Genomic DNA, 4957 nt, shown 5'->3' with positions numbered 1-4957 from the left:
CCGGCCTGCCAGGGTGCTTACCCTGGCTAGCTGCGTGCCAAAGGTTGCCGATCCCTGCTCTAGATATTTGAATTTCCACTAATTGCTTCAGCTAACACCCAGCAGCTGGGGTTATAAACTCTGGTTTTTCAGGGCTCCCGTATTCGGATCAAATATCGACGCAGACCCTTTGTGCAGCAAAATTTCATATGTAACCCCAATTTTCTTGCCAAAACCAGAGCACTTCTGAGCAGCCCTGATTGGACAGCTGCCATCCCCCTCGACTATGTGGTGCCAGCCATGCCAGGGAGCGATGGCACAAAGGAAGAAAACTCAAAGGTGTCTTCAACAATCAGTTTAATCACAGATGGGATCACAAACCCCAAAATGCTTCCAGCAATCTGCTGATGACGGCAGGCACAGTTAAGGGGATTTGGGTGCTTTAGCAACACGTCTGGGTTGCTTTTGATTCTAACCTCAGCTTGGGATTCCCTGTGGCTCCCACAGCAAAGAAAACTGTGTGAAAAGACCTAATGAAGGCAGGATGCAGTGAGGAGAGAAGTGTAAGTCCCAGGGCAGCAGTGGGGTGACAGGGAGTATGATAAATGAAAAGGGGGGTAACTCCCTTTTATGGACCCAGCCAGTTAGCTATAAAATCCCCCTTAGTAGTTGTTCTCTATGTGCTTCACCTGTAAAGGGTTAAATTGTGTCCCTGCGTAGGTAAAAGGAAGGAAGTGGGCACCTGACCAAAAGAGCCAATGGGAAGTCTAGAACTTTTTTAAATTGAGAAAAAACTTCCCTTTTGTCTGTCTGTGTTGTTCTTGAGGTGAAGCAAATACAGGGCTGGAACTATGCTGTAAGAAGCTTGGGGCCAGGTATGAAAAATCACCTGAATCATACCTAGAAACTACTCACTTGAAACCCCCAGGTATGTAAGTAGATCAGGAAACGTCCAGAAAGACACGGTTAGGTTTATTTCTTTTTATTTCTTTATGGCTTGTGGACTCTTCTGTGCTAACCCCAAATGCTTTTGTTTTGCTTGTAACTTTTAAGCTGGACCTCAAGAAGGCTATTCTTGATGCTGAATTTTTGTAAGTGGGTTTTTTAAATCTAGCAATAGCCCAAGTTTTCAAATGTATTTCTTTCTTTTTATTTTTAATAAAATTTACCTTTTTAAGAACAAGATTGGATTTTGTGTCTTAAGAGGTTTGCACACGTGTTGTTTAATTAGCTAGTGGCAACCGCTGATTTCCTTTGTTTTCTTTCTCAGCTTTTCCCTGGAGGGAGGTAAAAGGGCTTGAGGGTATCCCACAGGAAGGAATTCCCAAGTGCACCTTCCTGGGTTCTCAAAGGGGTTTTTGCACTTGGGTGGTGGCAGCATCTACCCATCCAAGGTCAGAGAAAAGCTGTAACCTTGGGAGTTTAATACAAGCCTGGAGTGGCCAGTTTTAATTTTTAGAATCCTTGCAGGCCTCCACCTTCTGCACTCAAAGTGCCAGAATGGGGAATCAGCTTTCTCAGGGAGTGTATGGGGGTGCTTCTCTATCGGGGGAGCCGAGAACATGGCAATTATGAAGGACTTGGACACAACACACTGAGTTGGCTATTCCAGAGGAAAGGGGCAGAGGAGGAGCAGAACAAATGCAAGAGGCAGGTGTGTGTAGCTTTACTGGGTGGAAGATCATTGAACTGTTGCTGGGGTGTCTGGAAGCCAGGGGCAGCGAAGGAGAGCTGGGATGGGGAATGTGCTACAAAACCAAGGGGTAGGGTCCACTCAGGAAGGCAGGTTATGGGTTTCAGGAGAGTAGGACAGACCCAATCAGGCTGGCTATGGGTCTGGGAGAAGGGCAGACCCTGTGGGACGGGAGGTGGGGGATGTTATTGGTCCAACTGGGCCCAACACTGATCCCTGGAGAAGCCCAACACTCTCCCTTGGGCTGGGGGCTCCAGCAGGGGCCATGCCCGGCGCTGGGTTGTGGAGGATGAAGTGGCACAGGCTGGGCTGGCGCTGGAAGCCCTGCCTCTCCTGCAGCCTCTTTGTGGGGTGGTAGTCCAGGGCCACATGGCAGTAGCTGGGATAGCTCCGTGCATGCATCTGCTTGACCATGACATTCATCAGCACCTGCATGTAGCCGTGCCCACAGTGCTGGGGCAGGGTGTAGCCATGCACCATGGTACCAAAGGGGTCCATGAGGCGCCAGCTGACGGGGTGGCCGATGGCATCCAGGAGGCAGAAACTGGGGAAGTGTTGGATCAGGTTGGCCAGGTACCACCAGCTCTACTCAATCCCCCCATAGGGCCACATCTCGTTCAGCAGGGCAGAGTGGGAGATGTCCAGGGATGAGAGCCGCATGGCAGAGTCCAGCCTCGAGGAGCAGAGAGCAGCAGGAACCAGGTCCCAAGCTCCGTGATCTGGAGTCAGACCCCAGAATCCTGATATTCTTTACAAAACAGATGACACTGACATTCTGGTCTGTCGCGGGAGTGTTGAACTCCCCCTGCCCTGCGTGTGTGACAAGCATTGTGGCCAACATGTCCAAACGTAGGACTGTGATTTTGGTTCCCACTGGAGGGACACAGGGCTTTTCCCTCTAGGGTGTGCCAGCTCAGATCCAGCCTCAGGGCAGGGGACGGGCTAGCTTGGAGGCGGGGAAGGGAGGGAATGGGATATGGGGCCTTTCCCCACTAACCCACACGGCGGCAGCGCTGCCTAACGTCCCTTCTCATTACAACTGAGTGTCTCATTTCCCTTCCTGATAGAGACCCCCCCATCCCCAAAATGCCCCAGGGTGTCTGCCCCTCCCTGGGTCCTCCGTGAGGAGCTGAGGTCTGAACAGACTGTGGACAGGGAAGGTTCCTCTCCATCCTGGGTCAGGTGTGACATGGTGCAGAGATGGGGGGAGCAGGGCCTCTTGCTGCCCAAGCCCTGCCAGGGCTGATGGCTGATTGAAGGAGTGCCTGGTCCTGTGGGGGCGCAGGTGGGGCCCCATTGGTGGCACAGAAGCTATTTGCATCAGGGTTTCCTGGCAGAGGCTGGGGGCCCTGTGCAGGAGCTGAAGAGGGATCTCCCTCCCGATGGCTGGCCCCACCCGATGGCTATGCTCCCCAGTCCCTGCAGGATCCCTGAGGGAGGTTGGGCTTAGCGCCAATCCCACTGAGATTCTGCTGGTGGCAACAGGACTCCACTGCCCCAGGCCCTGCTTGGGGAATAGCCGGCCAGACCTTGGGCATCCCAATGCCATGCTGGCCAATGCCCCCACCTCTCAGGCTGCCCCTTTCCCTGCCACACCCCCCATGGGGCCACTTGCCACAGGCACACACTGACCAGATCTCAGGGATGGAGGTAGGTGAAGTAGCGGGACGCTTCCAGCTGGACCTCCTTAGCCTCCATGATGTTCCTGGAGGCCTCATACACCCCATTCTGGAGCCCTGCAGGGGGCAGCGACAGGCCGTGAGCAGTGGGGAAAGGGACTGAACAGTGGTGAGAAAAGGACATATATATGTAGGAGTCCAGCCTGGCACAGGGGATGGGAGGGGCAAGAGTCTGAGCTTCCAACCCCCACATCCCCAGCCCTCAGGGAAGAGAGGGTTGCCAACTTTCTAATCGCACAAAACCAAAACACTCTAGCCCCGCCCCTTCCCAGAGGCCCCGCTTATGCTCTGCCCCTTCCCAAAGGCCCCGCCCCCACTCACTACATTCCCCCTCCCTCGGTGGCTCACTTTCACTGGGCTGGGGCAGCAGGTTGGAGTGTGGGGGGGGGTGAGGGCTCTAACTGGGGGTGTGGGCTCCAGGAGGAGGGGTTGGGGGTGCAGGGGGGGGCTCCAGGCTTGGGCTGAGAGATTTGGAGTGCGGGAGGGGGCTGTGGGTGAGGCAGGGGGTTGGGGTGCAGGACAGGGTGAGGGCTCTGGGGTGGGACCGGGGATGAGGGGTTCAGGAGGTGGGAGGAGGCTCTGGCCTGGGGCAGGGAGTTTTGGTGCAGGGGTGTGAGGTCTCTGGGCTGGGGGTGCAAGCTCTGGGGTGGGGCCGGAGATGAGGGGTTTGGGGTGCAGGAGGTGGCTCCAGGTTTGGGGGGCTCAGGGTTGGGGCACTGGCTTACCTCTGGCAGCTCCCGGTCAGCAGCGTAGCAGGGCTAAGGCAGGCTCCCTGCCTGTCCTGGCTCCGTGCTGTGCCCCGGAATCGACCAGCAGGTCCGGGTCCTAGGCGGAGAGGCCAGGAGGCTCCGCGCGCTGCTCTTGCCCACAGGCACTGATCCCCTGCTCCCAGTGGGCGGTTCCCAGCCAATGGGAGTGTGGAGCTAGTGCTCGGGGCAGGGGCAGCGCGTGGAGCCCCGTGGCCCCCCACCTAGGACCCAGACATGCTGGCCACTTCTGGGGTGCAGAGCGGTGCCAGGACAGGTAGGGACTAGCCTGCCTTCACTCCACAGCACCGCCGACTGGACTTTTAATGGCCTGATCAGCGGTGCTGACCGGAGCCGCCAGGGTCCCTTTTCGACCAGGTGTTCAAAAACTGGACACCTGGTCACCCTAAGGGAAGAGGATGTGGTCAGGTGAGCTGACCCCAGCCCAGCCCTGGTAAGGGTCTACCCCATATGTTCCTGCCCCCCATAGAGCTGGCAGCCTGAGGGGAGATGAGGGCTTCGGGGCTGGCACGGTAGGGTGGAATCCTAGGGTTGGGCCCAGACAGGACATATATGCTCAGTCACTGTGGGGGTCTCCCCAGTGCTGTGGGGCCCATGTTACCGTAAATGCAGAAGGCTTGGCCCCAGTTGACAGCAGTGCTCTGCAGGGCCCGGTAGGCGCCCAGATCCCAGTAGAACGATGCGTATGTGGTGGTATAGAAATCAGAGTCGTCCGATGCCTCGCTCCCCACAGCACAACACCCCCTACTGAGCCCCTGCCCCGCTCCCCGCAGCACAGCACCCCCCACTGAGCCCCTGCCCCGCTCCCCGCAGCACAGCGCCCCCTACTGAGCCCCTGC

The 4957-nt window shown here is 56.7% G+C and overlaps 1 pseudogene; it reads right to left on the bottom strand.

Annotated features, from left to right (window-relative positions):
- Nucleotides 1–1807: 1807 nt before the first annotated feature.
- LOC112120871 overlaps nucleotides 1808–4957 on the bottom strand; it is a 4281-nt pseudogene continuing 1131 nt past the window's right edge.

This window comes from Terrapene carolina, unplaced genomic scaffold (genome assembly GCF_002925995.2).
Source record: "Terrapene carolina triunguis isolate 2854851 unplaced genomic scaffold, T_m_triunguis-2.0 Scaffold90, whole genome shotgun sequence".
NCBI lineage: Eukaryota > Metazoa > Chordata > Testudines > Emydidae > Terrapene > Terrapene triunguis.
This window is presented reverse-complemented; position numbering and strand designations above follow the sequence as displayed.